Source organism: Myxine glutinosa, chromosome 4, assembly GCF_964187855.1.
Source record: "Myxine glutinosa chromosome 4, kmMyxGlut1.1, whole genome shotgun sequence".
Taxonomy (NCBI): Eukaryota; Metazoa; Chordata; class Myxini; order Myxiniformes; family Myxinidae; genus Myxine; species Myxine glutinosa.
In genome coordinates this window covers 81,478,637-81,499,904 of record NC_136264.1, presented here as the reverse complement: position 1 = coordinate 81,499,904, position 21,268 = coordinate 81,478,637, and the positions used below count along the sequence as shown (strand labels likewise).

The 21,268-nt window shown below is 35.8% G+C and overlaps 1 protein-coding gene across 1 annotated transcript in view; it reads right to left on the bottom strand.

Moving 5' to 3' along the window:
• LOC137424913 (A disintegrin and metalloproteinase with thrombospondin motifs 9) overlaps positions 1 to 21,268 on the bottom strand; it is a 218,665-nt gene that overhangs the window by 167,419 nt on the left and 29,978 nt on the right. The window lies entirely within an intron of this gene.

The following is a 21,268-nucleotide window of genomic DNA, read 5'->3' as shown; positions in this document are numbered from 1 at the left end:
CTATTCACCATTATTGGTAGCTATGTAAGAGTATTAGTAGCTATTCACCATTATTGGTAGCTATGTAAGAGTATTAGTGGCTATTCACCATTATTGGTGGCTATGTAAGAGTATTAGTGGCTATTCACCATTATTGGTAGCTATGTAAGAGTATTAGTGGCTATTCACCATTATTGGTAGCTATGTAAGAGTATTAGTGGCTATTCACCATTATTGGAAGCTATGTTAGAGTATTAGTGGCTATTCACCATTATTGGTGGCTATGTAAGAGTCTTAGTGGCTATTCACCATTATTGGTAGCTATGTAAGAGTATTAGTGGCTATTCACCATTATTGGTGGCTATGTAAGAGTATTAGTGGCTATTCACCATTATTGGTAGCTATGTAAGAGTATTAGTGGCTATTCACCATTATTGGTAGCTATGTAAGAGTATTAGTGGCTATTCACCATTATTGGAAGCTATGTAAGAGTATTAGTGGATATTCACCAGTATTTGCAGCTATGTAAGAGTATTAGTGGCTATTCACCATTATTGGTAGCTATGTAAGAGTATTAGTGGCTATTCACCATTATTGGTAGCTATGTAAGAGTATTAGTGGCTATTCACCATTATTGGTAGCTATGTAAGAATATTAGTGGCTATTCACCATTATTGGTAGCTATGTCAGAGTATTAGTGACTATTCACCATTATTGGTAGCTATGTAAGAGTATTAATGGCTATTCACCATTATTGGTAGCTATGTAAGAGTATGAGTGGCTATTCACCATTATTGGTAGCTATGTAAGAGTATTAGTGGCTATTCACCATTATTGGTAGCTATGTAAGAGTATTAGTGGATATTCACCATTATTGGCAGCTATGTAAGAGTATTAGTGGCTATTCACCATTATTGGTAGCTATGTAAGAGTATTAGTGGATATTCACCATTATTGGCAGCTATGTAAGAGTATTAGTGGCTATTCACCATTATTGGTAGCTATGTAAGAGTATTAGTGGCTATTCACCATTATTGGCAGCTATGTAAGAGTATTAGTGGATATTCACCATTATTGGCAGCTATGTAAGAGTATTAGTGGCTATTCACCATTATTGGTAGCTATGTAAGAGTATTAGTGGATATTCACCATTATTGGTAGCTATGTAAGAGTATTAGTGGCTATTCACCATTATTGGCAGCTATGTAAGAGTATTAGTGGATATTCACCATTATTGGCAGCTATGTAAGAGTATTAGTGGCTATTCACCATTATTGGTAGCTATGTAAGAGTATTAGTGGCTATTCACCATTATTGGTAGCTATGTAAGAGTATTAGTGGATATTCACCATTATTGGCAGCTATGTAAGAGTATTAGTGGCTATTCACCATTATTGGTAGCTATGTAAGAGTATTAGTGGATATTCACCATTATTGGCAGCTATGTAAGAGTATTAGTGGCTATTCACCATTATTGGCAGCTATGTAAGAGTATTAGTGGATATTCACCATTATTGGTAGCTATGTAAGAGTATTAGTGGCTATTCACCATTATTGGTAGCTATGTAAGAGTATTAGTGGCTATTCACCATTATTGGTAGCTATGTAAGAGTATTAGTGGATATTCACCATTATTGGTAGCTATGTAAGAGTATTAGTGGCTATTCACCATTATTGGTGGCTATGTAAGAGTATTAGTGGCTATTCACCATTATTGGCAGCTATGTAAGAGTATTAGTGGCTATTCACCATTATTGGTGGCTATGTAAGAGTATTAGTGGCTATTCACCATTATTGGAAGCTATGTAAGAGTATTAGTGGCTATTCACCATTATTGGTAGTTATGTAAGAGTATTAGTGGATATTCACCAGTATTTGCAGCTATGTAAGAATATTAGTGGCTATTCACCATTATTGGTAGCTATGTAAGAGTATTAGTGACTATTCACCATTATTGGTTGCTATGTAAGAGTATTAGTTGCTATTCACCATTATTGGTAGCTATGTAAGAGTATTAGTGACTATTCACCATTATTGGTAGCTATGTAAGAGTATTAGTGGCTATTCACCATTATTGGTAACTATGTAAGAGTATTAGTGACTATTCACCATTATTGGTTGCTATGTAAGAGTATGAGTGGCTATTCACCATTATTGGTAGCTATGTAAGAGTATTAGTGGCTATTCACCATTATTGGTAGCTATGTAAGAGTATTAGTGGATATTCACAAGTATTTGCAGCTATGTAAGAATATTAGTGGCTATTCACCATTATTGGTAGCTATGTAAGAGTATTAGTGACTATTCACCATTATTGGTAGCTATGTAAGAGTATCAGTTGGCTATTCACCATTATTAGTAGCTATTCACCATTATTGGTGGCTATGTAAGAGTATTAGTGGCTAGTCACCATTATTGGTAGCTTTGTAAGAGTATCAGTTGGCTATTCACCATTATTGGTAGCTATGTAAGAGTATTAGTGACTATTCACCATTATTGGTAGCTATGTAAGAGTATCAGTTGGCTATTCACCATTATTAGTAGCTATTCACCATTATTGGTGGCTATGTAAGAGTATGAGTGACTATTCACCATTATTGGTAGCTATGTAAGAGTATCAGTTGGCTATTCACCATTATTAGTAGCTATTCACCATTATTGGTGGCTATGTAAGAGTATTAGTGGCTAGTCACCATTTTTGGTAGCTTTGTAAGAGTATTAGTAGCTATTCGCCATTATTGGTAGCTATGTAAGAGTATTCGTGGATATTCAGCATTATTGGTAGCTATGTAAGAGTATTAGTGGCTATTCACCATTATTGGTAGCTATGTAAGAGTATTCGTTGATATTCACCATTATTGGTAGCTATGTAAGAGTATTAGTGGCTAGTCACCATTATTGGTAGCTATGTAAGAGTATTAGTGGCTGGTCACCATTATTAGTAGCGATTCGCCATTATTGGTAGCTATGTAAGAGTATTCGTGGATATTCAGCATTATTGGTGGCTATGTAAGAGTATTCGTTGATATTCACCATTATTGGGAGCTATGTAAGAGTATTCCTTGATATTCACCATTATTGGTAGCTATGTAAGAGTATTAGTGGCTATTCACCATTATTGGTAGCTATGTAAGAGTATTAGTGGCTATTCACCATTATTGGTTGCTATGTAAGAGTATTAGTGGCTAGTCACCATTATTGGTAGCTTTGTAAGAGTATTAGTGGCTAGTCACCATTATTGGTAGCTTTGTAAGAGTATTAGTGGCTATTCACCATTATTGGTAGCTACGTAAGAGTATTAGTAACTATTCACCATTATTGGTAGCTATGTAAGAGTATTAGTGGCTAGTCACCATTATTGGTGGCTATGTAAGAGTATTAGTGGCTAGTCACCATTATTGGTGGCTATGTAAGAGTATTAGTGGCTATTCACCATTATTGGTAGCTTTGTAAGAGTATTAGTGGCTATTCACCATTATTGGTAGCTATGTAAGAGTATGAGTAACTATTCACCATTATTGGTAGCTATGTAAGAGCATTCGTGGCTATTCACCATTATTGGTAGCTATGTAAGAGTGTTAGTGGCTATTCACCATTATTGGTAGCTATGTAAGAGTATTAGTTGGCTATTCACCATTAGTGGTAGCTATTCACCATTATTGGTAGCTATGTAAGAGTGTTAGTGGCTATTCACCATTATTGGTCGCTATGTTAGAGTATTAGTGGCTATTCACCATTATTGGTAGCTATGTAAGAGTGTTAGTGGCTATTCACCATTATTGGTAGCTATGTTAGAGTATTAGTGGCTATTCACCATTATTGGTAGCTATGTAAGAGTGTTAGTTGCTATTCACCATTATTTGTAGCTATGTAAGAGCATTAGTGGCTATTCAACAACCATTATTGGTAGCTATGTAAGAGTGTTAGTTGCTATTCACCATTATTGGTAGCTATGTAAGAGCATTAGTGGGTATTCACCATTACTGGTAGCTATGTAAGAGCGTTAGTTGCTATTCACCATTATTGGTCGCTATGTAAGAGCATTAGTGGCTATTCACCATTATTGCTAGCTATGTTAGAGCATTAGTGGCTATTCACCATTATTGGTTGCTATGTAAGAGTATTAGTGGCTATTCACCATTATTTGTAGCTATGTAAGAGCATTAGTGGCTATTCACCATTATTGCTTGCTACGTAAGAGTATTAGTTGCTATTCACCATTATTGGTCGCTATGTAAGAGTATTAGTGGCTATTCACCATTATTTGTAGCTATGTTGGGGTATTAGTGGCTATTCACCATTATTGGTAGGTAGCTATGCAAGAGTGTTAGTGGCTATTCACAATTATTGGTAGCTATGTTGGAGTATTAGTGGCTATTCACCATTATTGGTCGCTATGTAAGAGTATTAGTGGCTATTCACCATTATTTGTAGCTATGTAAGAGCATTAGTGGCTATTCACAATTATTGGTAGCTATGTTGGAGTATTAGTGGCTATTCACCATTATTGGTAGCTATGCAAGAGTATTCGTGGCTATTCACCATTATTGGTAGCTATGCAAGAGTGTTAGTGGCTATTCACAATTATTGGTAGCGATGTTGGAGTATTAGTGGCTATTCACCATTATTGGTAGCTATGTAAGAGTATTAGTTGCTATTCACCATTATTGGTCGCTATGTAAGGGCATTAGTGGCTATTCACAATTATTGGTAGCTATGTTGGAGTATTAGTGGCTATTCACCATTATTGGTAGCTATGCAAGAGTGTTAGTGGCTATTCACCATTATTGGTTGCTATGTAAGAGTATTAGTGGCTATTCACCATTATTTGTAGCTATGCAAGAGCATTAGTGGCTATTCACAATTATTGGTCGCTATGTTGGAGTATTAGTGGCTATTCACCATTATTGGTCGCTATGTAAGAGCATTAGTGGCTATTCACAATTATTGGTAGCTATGTTGGAGTATTAGTGGCTATTCACCATTATTGGTAGCTATGCAAGAGTGTTAGTGGCTATTCACCATTATTGGTTGCTATGTAAGAGTATTAGTGGCTATTCACCATTATTGGTTGCTATGTAAGAGTATTAGTGGCTATTCACAATTATTGGTAGCTATGTTGGAGTATTAGTGGCTATTCACCATTATTGGTAGCTATGCAAGAGTGTTAGTGGCTATTCACCATTATTGGTCGCTATGTAAGAGTATTAGTGGCTATTCACAATTATTGGTAGCTATGTAAGATTATTCATGGATATTCACCATTATTGGTAGCTATGTAAGAGTATTTGTTGATATTCACCATTATTGGTAGCTATGTAAGAGTATTCGTGGATATTCACCATTATTGGTAGCTATGTAAGTGTATTCGTTGATATTCACCATTATTGGTGGCTATGTAAGAGTATTAGTGGCTATTCACAATTATTGGTAGCTATGTAAGAGTATTAGTGGCTATTCACCATTATTTGTAGCTATGTAAGTGTATTAGTGGCCATTCACCATTATTTGTAGCTATGTAAGAGTATTAGTGGCTATTCACCATTATTGGTAGCTATGTAAGAGTATTAGTGGCTATTCACCATTATTGGTCGCTATGTAAGAGTATTAGTGGCTATTCACCATTATTTGTAGCTATGTTGGAGTATTAGTGGCTATTCACCATTATTGGTAGCTATGCAAGAGTGTTAGTGGCTATTCACCATTATTGGTAGCTATGTAAGAGTATTAGTTGGCTATTCACCATTAGTGGTAGCTATTCACCATTATTGGTAGCTATGTAAGAGTATTAGTTGTTATTCACCATTATTGGTAGCTATGTAAGAGTATTAGTGGCTATTCACCATTACTGGTAGCTATGTAAGAGTATTAGTTGCTATTCACCATTATTGGTAGATATGTAAGAGCATTAGTGGCTATTCACCAACCATTATTGGAAGCTATGTGAGAGAGTTAGTTGCTATTCACCATTATTTGTAGCTATGTAAGAGCATTAGTGGCTATTCACCATTATTGGTCGCTATGTAAGAGTATTAGTGGCTATTCACCATTATTGGTAGCTATGTAAGAGTACTCGTGGCTATTCACCGTTATTGGTAGCTATGTAAGAGTACTAGTGGCTATTCACCATTATTGGTAGCTATGTAAGAGTATTAGTGGCTATTCACCATTATTTGTAGCTATGTAAGAGCATTAGTGGCTATTCACCATTATTGGTAGCTATGTAAGAGTATTAGTTGCTATTCACCATTATTGGTAGCTATGTAAGAGTATTCGTAGCTATTCACCATTATTTGTAGCTATGTAAGAGTATTAGTGGCTGTTCACCATTATTTGTAGCTATGTAACAGTATTAGTGGCTATTCACCATTATTGGTAGCTATGTAAGAGTATTAGTTGCTATTCACCATTATTGGTAGCTATGTAAGTGCATTAGTGGCTATTCACCATTATTGGTAGCTATGTAAGAGTATTAGTTGCTATTCACCATTATTGGTAGCTATGTAAGAGCATTAGTGGGTATTCACCATTATTGGTAGCTATGTAAGAGTATTAGTGGCTATTCACCATTATTCGTAGCTATGTAAGTGCATTAGTGGCTATTCACCATTATTGGTAGCTATGTAAGAGTATTAGTTGCTATTCACTATTATTGGTAGCTATGTAAGAGCATTAGTGGGTATTCACCATTATTGGTAGCTATGTCAGAGTATTAGTTGCTATTCACCATTATTGGGTGCTATGTAAGAGTATTAGTGGCTATTCACCATTATTGGTCGCTATGTAAGAGCATTAGTGGCTATTCACCAACCATTATTGGTAGCTATGTAAGAGCATTAGTGGCTATTCACCAACCATTATTGGTAGCTATGTAAGAGCATTAGTGGCTATTCACCAACCATTATTGGTAGCTATGTAAGAGTGTTAGTTGCTATTCACCATTATTTGTAGCTATGTAAGAGTATTAGTGGCTATTCACCATTATTGGTAGCTATGTAAGAGCATTAGTGGCTATTCACCAACCATTATTGGTAGCTATGTGAGAGTGTTAGTTGCTATTCACCATTATTTGTTGCTATGTAAGGGCATTAGTTGCTATTCACCATTATTGGTAGCTATGTTAGAGTGTTAGTGGCTATTCACCATTATTGGTTGCTATGTAAGAGTATTAGTTGCTATTCACCATTATTGGTCGCTATGTAAGAGTATTACTGGCTATTCACCATTATTGGTTGCTATGTAAGAGTATTAGTTGCTATTCACCATTATTGGTCGCCATGTAAGAGTATTAGTTGCTATTCACCATTATTGGTCGCTATGTAAGAGTATTAGTGGCTATTCACCATTATTGGTGGCTATGTTAGAGTATTAGTGGCTATTCACCATTATTGGTTGCTATGTAAGAGTATTAGTTGCTATTCACAATTATTGGTAGCTATGTTGGAGTATTAGTGGCTATTCACCATTATTGGTAGCTATGCAAGTGTTAGTGGCTATTCACCATTATTGGTAGCTATGTAAGAGTATTAGTTGGCTATTCACCATTATTGGTTGCTATGTAAGAGTATTAGTTGCTATTCACCATTATTGGTAGCTATGTAAGAGTATTAGTTGCTATTCACCATTATTGGTAGCTATGTAAGAGTATTAGTGGCTATTCACCATTATTTGTAGCTATGTAAGAGCATTAGTGGCTATTCACCATTATTGGTAGCTATGTAAGAGTATTAGTTGCTACTCACCATTATTGGTAGCTATGTAAGAGTATTCGTAGCTATTCACCATTATTTGTAGCTATGTAAGAGTATAAGTGGCTGTTCACCATTATTTGTAGCTATGTAACAGTATTAGTGGCTATTCACCATTATTCATAGCTATTTAAGAGTATTAGTGGCTATTCACCATTATTGGTAGCTATGTAAGAGTATTAGTTGCTATTCACCATTATTGGGTGCTATGTCAGAGTATTAGTGGCTATTCACCATTATTGGTAGCTATGTAAGTGCATTAGTGGCTATTCACCATTATTTGTAGCTATGTAAGAGTATTAGTTGCTATTCACCATTATTGGGTGCTATGTCAGAGTATTAGTGGCTATTCACCATTATTGGTAGCTATGTAAGTGCATTAGTGGCTATTCACCATTATTGGTAGCTATGTAAGAGTATTAGTTGCTATTCACCATTATTGGGTGCTATGTAAGAGAATTAGTCGCTATTCACCATTATTGGGTGCTATGTAAGAGTATTAGTGGCTAGTCACCATTATTGGTAGCTATGTAAGAGCATTAGTAGCTATTCACCATTATTGGTAGCTATGTAAGAGCATTAGTGGCTATTCACCATTATTCCTAGCTATGTAAGAGCATTAGTGGCTATTCACCATTATTGGGTGCTATGTAAGAGTATTAGTGGCTATTCACCATTATTGGTAGCTATGTAAGAGTATTAGTGGCTATTCACCATTATTGGTTGCTATGTAAGAGTATTAGTGGCTATTCACCATTATTGGTGGCTATGTAAGAGCATTAGTGGCTATTCACCATTATTGGTAGCTATGTAAGAGCATTAGTGGCTATTCACCATTATTGGTAGCTATGTAAGAGCATTAGTGGGTATTCACCATTATTGGTAGCTATGTAAGAGCATTAGTGGGTATTCACCATTATTGGTGGCTATGTAAGAGTATTAGTTGCTATTCACCATTATTGGTCGCTATGTAAGGGTATTAGTGGCTATGCACCATTATTGGTAGCTATGTAAGAGTATTAGTGGCTATTCACCATTATTGGTAGCTATGTAAGAGTATTAGTGGCTATTCACCATTAATCGTAGCTATGTAAGAGCATTAATGGCTATTCACCATTATTGTTGGCTATGTAAGAGTATTAGTGGCTATGCACCATTATTGGTAGCTATGTAAGAGTATTAGTGGCTATGCACCATTATTGGTTGCTATGTAAGAGTATTAGTTGCTATTCACCATTATTGGTAGCTATGTAAGAGTATTAGTGGCTATTCACCATTATTCGTAGCTATGTAAGAGTATTAGTGGCTATGCACCATTATTCGAAGCTATGTCAGAGTATTAGTGGCTATGCACCATTATTGGTAGCTATGTAAGAGTATTAGTGGCTATTCACCATTATTGGTCGCTATGTAAGAGTATTAGTGGCTATTCACCATTATTCGTAGCTATGTAAGAGTATTAGTGGCTATGCACCATTATTCGTAGCTATGTAAGAGTATTAGTGGCTATGCACCATTATTGGTAGCGATGTAAGAGTATTAGTGGCTATGCACCATTATTGGTAGCTATGTAAGAGTATTAGTGGCTATTCACCATTATTCGTAGCTATGTCAGAGTATTAGTGGCTATGCACCATTATTGGTGGCTATGTAAGAGTATTAGTGGCTATGCACCATTATTGGTGGCTATGTAAGAGTATTAGTTGCTATTCACCATTATTGGTAGCTATGTAAGAGTATTAGTGGCTATTCACCATTATTGTTAGCTATGTAAGAGTATTAGTTGCTATTCACCATTATTGGGTGCTATGTAAGACTATTAGTGGCTATTCACCATTATTGGTAGCTATGTAAGAGTATTAGTTGCTATTCACCATTATTTGTAGCTATGTAACAGTATTAGTGGATATTCACCATTATTGGTAGCTATGTAAGTGCATTAGTGGCTATTCACCATTATTGGTAGCTATGTAAGAGTATTAGTTGCTATTCACCATTATTGGTAGCTATGTTAGAGTATTAGTTGCTATTCACCATTATTGGTTGCTATGTAAGAGTATTAGTTGCTATTCACCATTATTGGTAGCTATGTAAGAGTATTAGTGGCTATTCACCATTATTTGTAGCTATGTAAGAGCATTAGTGGCTATTCACCATTATTGGTAGCTATGTAAGAGTATTAGTTGCTACTCACCATTATTGGTAGCTATGTAAGAGTATTCGTAGCTATTCACCATTATTTGTAGCTATGTAAGAGTATTAGTGGCTGTTCACCATTATTTGTAGCTACATAACAGTATTAGTGGCTATTCACCATTATTCATAGCTATGTAAGAGTATTAGTTGCTATTCACCATTATTGGGTGCTATGTCAGAGTATTAGTGGCTATTCACCATTATTGGTCGCTATGTAAGTGCATTAGTGGCTATTCACCATTATTGGTAGCTATGTAAGAGTATTAGTTGCTATTCACCATTATTGGGTGCGATGTAAGAGTATTAGTGGCTATTCACCATTATTGGTAGCTATGTAAGTGCATTAGTGGCTATTCACCATTATTGGTAGCTATGTAAGAGTATTAGTTGCTATTCACCATTATTGGGTGCTATGTAAGAGTATTAGTAGCTATTCACCATTATTGGGTGCTATGTATGAGTATTAGTGGCTAGTCACCATTATTGGTAGCTATGTAAGAGCATTAGTAGCTATTCACCATTATTGGTTGCTATTCACCATTATTGGGTGCTATGTAAGAGTATTAGAGGCTATTCACCATTATTGGTAGCTATGTAAGAGCATTAGTGGCTACTCACCATTATTCCTAGCTAAGTTAGAGCATTAGTGGCTATTCACCATTATTGGGTGCTACGTAAGAGTATTAGTGGCTATTCACCATTACTGGTAGCTATGTAAGAGTATTAGTGGCTATTCACCATTATTGGTTGCTATGTAAGAGTATTAGTGGCTATTCACCATTATTGGTGGCTATGTAAGAGCATTAGTGGCTATTCACCATTATTGGTAGCTATGTAAGGGCATTAGTGGCTATTCACCATTATTGGTGGCTATGTAAGAGTATTAGTGGCTATTCACCATTATTGGTAGCTATGTAAGAGTATTAGTGGCTATTCACCATTATTGGTTGCTATGTAAGAGTATTAGTGGCTATTCACCATTATTAGTGGCTATGTAAGAGCATTAGTGGCTATTCACCATTATTGGTAGCTATGTAAGAGCATTAGTGGCTATTCACCATTATTGGTAGCTATGTAAGAGCATTAGTGGGTATTCACCATTATTGGTGGCTATGTAAGAGTATAAGTTGCTATTCACCATTATTGGTCGCTATGTAAGAGCATTAGTGGGTATTCACCATTATTGGTAGCTATGTAAGAGCATTAGTGGGTATTCACCATTACTGGTGGCTATGTAAGAGTATTAGTTGCTATTCACCATTATTGGGTGCTATGTAAGAGTATTAGTGGCTATTCACCATTATTGGTAGCTATGTAAGTGCATTAGTGGCTATTCACCATTATTGGTAGCTATGTAAGAGTATTAGTTGCTATTCACCATTATTGGGTGCTATGTAAGAGTATTAGTGGCTATTCACCATTATTGGGTGCTATGTAAGAGTATTAGTGGCTAGTCACCATTATTGGTAGCTATGTAAGAGCATTAGTAGCGATTCACCATTATTGGTTGCTATGTAAGAGTATTAGTTGCTATTCACCATTATTGGGTGCTATGTAAGAGTATTAGAGGCTATTCACCATTATTGGTAGCTATGTAAGAGCATTAGTGGCTATTCACCATTACTCCTAGCTATGTAAGAGCATTAGTGGCTATTCACCATTATTGGGTGCTATGTAAGAGTATTAGTGGCTATTCACCATTATTGGTAGCTATGTAAGAGTATTAGTGGCTATTCACCATTATTGGTTGCTATGTAAGAGTATTAGTGGCTATTCACCATTATTGGTGGCGATGTAAGAGCATTCATTAGTGGCTATTCACCATTATTGGTAGCTATGTAAGAGCATTAGTGGCTATTCACCATTATTGGTGGCTATGTAAGAGTATTAGTTGCTATTCACCATTATTGGTAGCTATGTAAGAGTATTAGTGGCTATTCACCATTATTGGTGGCTATGTAAGAGTATTAGTGGCTATTCACCATTATTGGTGGCTATGTAAGAGTATTAGTTGCTATTCACCATTATTGGTAGCTATGGAAGAGTATTAGTGGCTATGCACCATTATTGGTAGCTATGTAAGAGTATTAGTGGCTATTCACCATTATTGGTGGCTATGTAAGAGTATTAGTTGCTATTCACCATTATTGGTAGCTATGTAAGAGTATTAGTGGCTATGCACCATTATTGGTAGCTATGTAAGAGTATAGTTGCTATTCACCATTATTGGTAGCTATGTAAGAGCATTAGTGGCTATTCACCATTACTCCTAGCTATGTAAGAGCATTAGTGGCTATTCACCATTATTGGGTGCTATGTAAGAGTATTAGTGGCTATTCACCATTATTGGTAGCTATGTAAGAGTATTAGTGGCTATTCACCATTATTGGTTGCTATGTAAGAGTATTAGTGGCTATTCACCATTATTGGTGGCTATGTAAGAGCATTAGTGGCTATTCACCATTATTGGTGGCTATGTAAGAGTATTAGTTGCTATTCACCATTATTGGTAGCTATGTAAGAGTATTAGTGGCTATGCACCATTATTGGTAGCTATGTAAGAGTATTAGTGGCTATTCACCATTATTGGTGGCTATGTAAGAGTATTAGTTGCTATTCACCATTATTGGTAGCTATGTAAGAGTATTAGTGGCTATGCACCATTATTGGTAGCTATGTAAGAGTATTAGTGGCTATTCACCATTATTGGTGGCTATGTAAGAGTATTAGTTGCTATTCACCATTATTGGTAGCTATGTAAGAGTATTAGTGGCTATGCACCATTATTGGTAGCTATGTAAGAGTATAGTTGCTATTCACCATTATTGGTAGCTATGTAAGAGTATTAGTGGCTATTCACCATTAATGGTAGCTATGTAAGAGTATTAGTGGCTATTCACCATTATTCGTAGCTATGTAAGAGTATTAGTGGCTATTCACAATTATTGGTGGCTATGTAAGAGCATTAGTGGCTATTCACCATTATTGGTAGCTATGTAAGAGCATTAGTGGCTATTCACCATTATTGGTGGCTATGTAAGAGTATTAATTGCTATTCACCATTATTGGTAGCTATGTAAGAGTATTAGTGGCTATGCACCATTATTGGTAGCTATGTAAGAGCATTAGTGGCTATTCACCATTATTGGTGGCTATGTAAGAGTATTAGTGGCTATGCACCATTATTGGTAGCTATGTAAGAGTATTAGTGGCTATGCACCATTATTGGTAGCTATGTAAGAGTATTAGTTGCTATTCACCATTATTGGTAGCTATGTAAGAGTATTAGTGGCTATTCACCATTATTGGTAGCTATGTAAGAGTATTAGTGGCTATTCACCATTATTCGTAGCTATGTAAGAGTATTAGTGGCTATGCACCATTATTGGTAGCTATGTAAGAGTATTAGTAGCTATTCACCATTATTCGTAGCTATGTAAGAGTATTAGTGGCTATGCACCATTATTGGTAGCTATGTAAGAGTATTAGTGGCTATGCACCATTAATGGTAGCTATGTAAGAGTATTAGTGGCTATTCACCATTATTCGTAGCTATGTAAGAGTATTAGTGGGTATGCACCATTATTCGTAGCTATGTAAGAGTATTAGTGGCTATGCACCATTATTGGTAGCTATGTAAGAGTATTAGTGGCTATGCACCATTATTGGTAGCTATGTAAGAGTATTAGTGGCTATGCACCATTATTGGTAGCTATGTAAGAGTATTAGTTGCTATTCACCATTATTGGTAGCTATGTAAGAGTATTAGTGGCTATTCACCATTATTGGTAGCTATGTAAGAGTATTAGTTGCTATTCACCATTATTGGGTGCTATGTAAGACTATTAGTGGCTATTCACCATTATTGGTAGCTATGTAAGAGCATTAGTGGCTATTCACCAACCATTATTGGTGGCTATGGAAGAGTATTAGTGGCTATGCACCATTATTGGTAGCTATGTAAGAGTATTAGTGGCTATTCAGCATTATTTGTAGCTATGTAAGAGTATTCGTGGCTATGCACCATTATTGGTGGCTATGTAAGAGTATTAGTGGCTATTCACCATTATTTGTAGCTATGTAAGAGTACTAGTGGCGATTCACCATTATTGGTAGCTATGTAAGAGTATTCGTGGATATTCACCATTATTGGTGGCTATGTAAGAGTATTAGTGGCTATTCACCATTATTCGTAGCTATGTCAGAGTATTAGTGGCTGTGCACCATTATTGGTAGCTATGTAAGAGTATTAGTGGCTATGCACCATTATTGGTAGCTATGTAAGAGTATTAGTGGCTATGCACCATTATTGGTAGCTATGTAAGAGTATTAGTGGCTGTTCACCATTATTGGTAGCTATGTAAGAGTATTAGTTGCTATTCACCATTATTGGTAGCTATGTAAGAGTATTAGTGGCTATTCACCATTATTGGTAGCTATGTAAGAGTATTAGTTGCTATTCACCATTATTGGGTGCTATTTAAGACTATTCGTGGCTATTCACCATTATTGGTAGCTATGTAAGAGTATTAGTTGCTATTCACCATTATTGGGTGCTATTTAAGACTATTCGTGGCTGTTCACCATTATTGGTAGCTATGTAAGAGTATTAGTTGCTATTCACCATTATTGGTAGCTATGTAAGAGTATTAGTGGCTATTCACCATTATTGGTAGCTATGTAAGAGTATTAGTTGCTATTCACCATTATTGGGTGCTATTTAAGACTATTCGTGGCTATTCACCATTATTGGTAGCTATGTAAGAGTATTAGTTGCTATTCAACATTATTGGTAGCTATGTAAGAGTATTCGTCGCTATTCACCATTATTTGTAGCTATGTAAGATTATTAGTGGCTGTTCACCATTATTTGTAGCTATGTAACAGTATTAGTGGCTATTCACCATTATTCATAGCTATGTAAGAGTATTAGTTGCTATTCACCATTATTTGTAGCTATGTAAGAGTATTAGTGGCTGTTCACCATTATTTGTAGCTATGTAACAGTATTAGTTGCTATTCACCATTATTGGTAGCTATGTAAGAGTATTAGTGGCTATTCACCATTATTTGGAGCTATGTAAGAGCATTAGTGGCTATTCACCATTATTGGTAGCTATGTAAGAGTATTACTTGCGACTCACCATTATTGGTAGCTATGTAAGAGTATTCGTAGCTATTCACCATTATTTGTAGCTATGTAAGAGTATTAGTGGCTGTTCACCATTATTTGTAGCTACGTAACAGTATTAGTGGCTATTCACCATTATTCATAGCTATGTTAGAGTATTAGTAGCTATTCACCATTATTTGTAGCTATGTAAGAGTATTAGTGGCTATTCACCATTATTGGTAGCTATGTAAGTGCATTAGTGGCTATTCACCATTATTGGTAGCTATGTAAGAGTATTAGTTGCTATTCACCATTATTGGGTGCTATGTCAGAGTATTAGTGGCTATTCACCATTATTGGTAGCTATGTAAGTGCATTAGTGGCTATTCACCATTATTGGTAGTTATGTAAGAGTATTAGTTGCTATTCACCATTATTGGGTGCTATGTAAGAGTATTAGTGGCTATTCACCATTATTGGTAGCTATGTAAGTGCATTAGTGGCTATTCACCATTATTGGTAGCTATGTAAGAGTATTAGTTGCTATTCACCATTATTGGGTGCTATGTAAGAGTATTAGTTGCTATTCACCATTATTGGGTGCTATGTAAGAGTATTAGTGGCTAGTCACCATTATTGGTAGCTATGTAAGAGCATTAGTAGCTATTCACCATTATTGGTTGCTATGTAAGAGTATTAGTTGCTATTCACCATTATTGGGTGCTATGTAAGAGTATTAGAGGCTATTCACCATTATTGGTAGCTATGTAAGAGCATTAGTGGCTATTCACCATTATTCCTAGCTATGTAAGAGCATTAGTGGCTATTCACCATTATTGGGTGCTATGTAAGAGTATTAGTGGCTATTCACCATTATTGGTAGCTATGTAAGAGTATTAGTGGCTATTCACCATTATTGGTTGCTATGTAAGAGTATTAGTGGCTATTCACCATTATTGGTGGCTATGTAAGAGCATTAGTGGCTATTCACCATTATTGGTGGCTATGTCAGAGTATTAGTTGCTATTCACCATTATTGGTAGCTATGTAAGAGTATTAGTGGCTATGCACCATTATTGGTAGCTATGTAAGAGTATTAGTGGCTATTCACCATTATTGGTGGCTATGTAAGAGTATTAGTTGCTATTCACCATTATTGGTAGCTATGTAAGAGCATTAGTGGCTATTCACCATTATTGGTGGCTATGTAAGAGTATTAGTGGCTATTCACCATTATTGGTAGCTATGTAAGAGCATTAGTGGCTATTCACCATTATTGGTGGCTATGTAAGAGTATTAGTGGCTATGCACCATTATTGGTAGCTATGTAAGAGTATTAGTGGCTATGCACCATTATTGGTAGCTATGTAAGAGTATTAGTTGCTATTCACCATTATTGGTAGCTATGTAAGAGCATTAGTGGCTATTCACCATTATTGGTGGCTATGTCAGAGTATTAGTTGCTATTCACCATTATTGGTAGCTATGTAAGAGCATTAGTGGCTATTCACCATTATTGGTGGCTATGTAAGAGTATTAGTGGCTATGCACCATTATTGGTAGCTATGTAAGAGTATTAGTGGCTATGCACCATTATTGGTAGCTATGTAAGAGTATTAGTTGCTATTCACCATTATTGGTAGCTATGTAAGAGTATTAGTGGCTATTCACCATTATTGGTAGCTATGTAAGAGTATTAGTTGCTATTCACCATTATTGGTAGCTATGTAAGAGTATTAGTGGCTATTCACCATTATTGGTGGCTATGTAAGAGCATTAGTGGCTATTCACCATTATTGGTGGCTATGTCAGAGTATTAGTTGCTATTCACCATTATTGGTAGCTATGTAAGAGTATTAGTGGCTATGCACCATTATTGGTAGCTATGTAAGAGTATTAGTGGCTATTCACCATTATTCGTAGCTATGTAAGAGCATTAGTGGCTATTCACCATTATTGGTGGCTATGTAAGAGTATTAGTGGCTATGCACCATTATTGGTAGCTATGTAAGAGTATTAGTGGCTATGCACCATTATTGGTAGCTATGTAAGAGTATTAGTTGCTATTCACCATTATTGGTAGCTATGTAAGAGTATTAGTGGCTATTCACCATTATTGGTAGCTATGTAAGAGTATTAGTTGCTATTCACCATTATTGGTAGCTATGTAAGAGTATTAGTTGCTATTCACCATTATTGGTAGCTATGTAAGAGTATTAGTGGCTATTCACCATTATTCGTAGCTATGTAAGAGCATTAGTGGCTATTCACCATTATTGGTGGCTATGTAAGAGTATTAGTGGCTATGCACCATTATTGGTAGCTATGTAAGAGTATTAGTGGCTATGCACCATTATTGGTAGCTATGTAAGAGTATTAGTTGCTATTCACCATTATTGGTAGCTATGTTAGAGTATTAGTGGCTATGCACCATTATTGGTAGCTATGTAAGAGTATTAGTTGCTATTCACCATTATTGGTAGCTATGTAAGAGTATTAGTTGCTATTCACCATTATTGGTAGCTATGTAAGAGTATTAGTGGCTATTCACCATTATTGGTAGCTATGTAAGAGTATTAGTGGCTATTCACCATTATTCGTAGCTATGTAAGAGTATTAGTGGCTATTCACCATTATTCGTAGCTATGTAAGAGTATTAGTGGCTATGCACCATTATTGGTAGCTATGTAAGAGTATTTGTGGCTATGCACCATTAATGGTAGCTATGTAAGAGTATTAGTGGCTATTCACCATTATTCGTAGCTATGTAAGAGTATTAGTGGCTATGCACCATTATTCGTAGCTATGTAAGAGTATTAGTGGCTATGCACCATTATTGGTAGCTATGTAAGAGTATTAGTGGCTATGCACCATTATTGGTAGCTATGTAAGAGTATTAGTGGCTATGCACCATTATTGGTAGCTATGTAAGATTATTAGTTGCTATTCACCATTATTGGTAGCTATGTAAGAGTATTAGTGGCTATTCACCATTATTGGTAGCTATGTAAGAGTATTAGTTGCTATTCACCATTATTGGGTGCTATGTAAGACTATTAGTGGCTATTCACCATTATTGGTAGCTATGTAAGAGCATTAGTGGCTATTCACCAACCATTATTGGTAGCTATGTAAGAGCATTAGTGGCTATTCACCATTATTGGTAGCTATGTAAGAGCATTAGTGGCTATTCACCAACCATTATTGGTAGCTATGTAAGAGTATTAGTTGCTATTCACTATTATTGGGTGCTATGTAAGACTATTAGTGGCTATTCACCATTATTGGTAGCTATGTAAGAGCATTAGTGGCTATTCACCAACCATTATTGGAAGCTATGTAAGAATATTAGTGGCTATGCACCATTATTGGTAGCTATGTAAGAGTATTAGTTGCTATTCACCATTATTGGGTGCTATGTAAGAGTATTAGTGGCTATTCACCATTATTGGCAGCTATGTAAGAGCATTAGTGGCTATGCACCATTATTGGTAGCTATGTAAGAGTATTAGTGGCTATTCACCATTATTGGCAGCTATGTAAGAGCATTAGTGGCTATGCACCATTATTGGTAGCTATGTAAGAGTATTAGTTGCTATTCACCATTAATGGGTGCTATGTAAGAGTATTAGTGGCTATTCACCATTATTGGTAGCTATGTAAGAGTATTAGTGGCTATGCACCATTATTGGTAGCTATGTAAGAGTATTAGTTGCTATTCACCATTATTGGGTGCTATGTAAGAGTATTAGTGGCTATTCACCATTATTGGTAGCTATGTAAGAGCATTAGTGGCTATGCACCATTATTGGTAGCTATGTAAGAGTATTAGTGGCTATTCACCATTATTTGTAGCTATGTAAGAGCATTAGTGGCTATGCACCATTATTGGTAGCTATGTAAGAGTATTAGTGGCTATTCACCATTAATGGTAGCTATGTAAGAGCATTAGTGGCTATGCACCATTATTGGTAGCTATGTAAGAGTATTAGTGGCTATGCACCATTATTGGTAGCTATGTAAGAGTATTAGTGGCTATGCACCATTATTGGTAGCTATGTAAGATTATTAGTTGCTATTCACCATTATTGGTAGCTATGTAAGAGTATTAGTGGCTATTCACCATTATTGGTAGCTATGTAAGAGTATTAGTTGCTATTCACCATTATTGGTAGCTATGTAAGATTATTAGTTGCTATTCACCATTATTGGTAGCTATGTAAGAGTATTAGTGGCTATTCACCATTATTGGTAGCTATGTAAGAGTATTAGTTGCTATTCACCATTATTGGTAGCTATGTAAGAGTATTCGTGGCTATTCACCATTATTGGTAGCTATGTAAGAGTATTAGTTGCTATTCACCATTATTGGTAGCTATGTAAGAGTATTCGTGGATATTCACCATTATTGGTGGCTATGTAAGAGTATTAGTTGCTATTCACCATTATTGGTAGCTATATAAGAGTATTCGTGGATATTCAGCATTATTGGTGGCTATGTAAGAGTATTCGTTGATATTCACCATTATTGGTAGCTATGTAAGAGTATTCGTTGATATTCACCATTATTGGTAGCTATGTAAGAGTATCAGTGGCTATTCACCATTATTGGTAGCTATGTAAGCGTATTCGTGGATATTCACCATTATTGGTAGCTATGTAAGAGTATTCGTGGATATTCACCATTATTGGTAGCTATGTAAGAGTATTCGTTGATATTCACCATTATTGGTAGCTATGTAAGAGTATTCGTGGATATTCACCATTATTGGTAGCTATGTAAGAGTATTCGTTGATATTCACCATTATTGGTAGCTATGTAAGAGTATTCGTGGATATTCACCATTATTGGTAGCTATGTAAGAGTATTCGTTGATATTCACCATTATTGGTGGCTATGTAAGAGTATTAGTGGCTATTCACCATTATTTGTCGCTATGTAAGAGTATTCGTGGATATTCACCATTATTTGTAGCTATGTAAGAGTATTCGTGGATATTCACCATTATTTGTAGCTATGTAAGAGTATTAGTGGCTATTCACCATTATTTGTCGCTATGTAAGAGTATTCGTGGATATTCACCATTATTTGTAGCTATGTAAGAGTATTCGTGGATATTCACCATTATTTGTCGCTATGTAAGAGTATTCGTGGATATTCACCATTATTTGTAGCTATGTAAGAGTATTCGTTGATATTCACCATTATTTGTAGCTATGTAAGAGTATTAGTGGCTATTCACCATTATTTGTCGCTATGTAAGAGTATTCGTGGATATTCACCATTATTTGTAGCTATGTAAGAGTATTCGTGGATATTCACCATTATTGGTAGCTATGTAAGAGTATTCGTGGATATTCACCATTATTGGTAGCTATGTAAGAGTATTCGTGGATATTCACCATTATTTGTAGCTATGTAAGAGTATTCGTTGATATTCACCATTATTGGTGGCTATGTAAGAGTATTAGTGGCTATTCACCATTATTTGTAGCTATGTAAGAGTATTCGTGGATATTCACCATTATTGGTAGCTATGTAAGAGTATTCGTGGATATTCACCATTATTGGTAGCTATGTAGGAGTATTCGTGGATATTCACCATTATTGGTAGCTATGTAAGAGTATTCGTGGATATTCACCATTATTTGTAGCTATGTAAGTAGTCTAGTAGGAAGACTAGGTCCCCCTGCACCCCCCGGAGATATACTTCTAATCAGTGTTTCTAGATTGGAAAAAATGTGTAGAAAATGACTAGCTATGGCCCCAAGCTGAAAAAATGTCCCACATACCATTTTTATGCAAATTACTGCTGCCATTATCAAAAAAACGATTTTTGACATATCTCAGCCAATATTGCAGATAATTGAAAAATGAAGGTGTCTAGACCCATGTTTTGAAGGGCATAGATCATGATAGAACTATTCATAACATGATTACATGTGTCTATGGTATACTAGTATGCATATTAATGCTGTAATTACAAAATAATCAGTTTTACAAATGATAAGGATACGTTAATACTGCAGATAACTTAACATGGTACATAAGGGGTCTAAACCCAGGTATTTTCAAGGTTAAATGTCAACAAGATGCTCCTGAGTCTTGCATAGGGGCGGGACATTGGCAGTAACATTGGTACCACTCAACTTTTCTTCCCACCATTGACTTTGTATTGCGAGAGATTTTCACTTGCTTATTTAAAGGTTTCTCACCCAGCCCACGTAAAAT